A 318-nucleotide genomic window follows, 5' to 3' on the forward strand; every position below is an offset into this window, starting at 1 on the left:
TCGCATGGAGGGAGGAAAGAGAAGAAGAGTTTACCCGCTTTGTTCAGTTCAGAAGTTAATTATCCTGCTCAACAACACGTAAAGGACGGCGTCACTCCTTCCAAATTCAATTCATAAATAAAAATAGTCATGCAATTCTCATGTCCCCATTGTTTGATTATATTATATTATATACATCGTTGCAGTTCTCATAACCAATGGCTCATACCAAAATAATAATAATATTATTGTGATTAATTGTTGTTATTCTTAATGAAAATGGAAGGGGAACCAACCTTCAGTTATTCTTTACCTCTCTTCGTATATATCTATATTTAT

The sequence above is a fragment of the Trypanosoma equiperdum genome (genome assembly GCF_001457755.1).
Source record: "Trypanosoma equiperdum strain OVI genome assembly, contig: ctg_1153, whole genome shotgun sequence".
Classification (NCBI taxonomy): domain Eukaryota; phylum Euglenozoa; class Kinetoplastea; order Trypanosomatida; family Trypanosomatidae; genus Trypanosoma; species Trypanosoma equiperdum.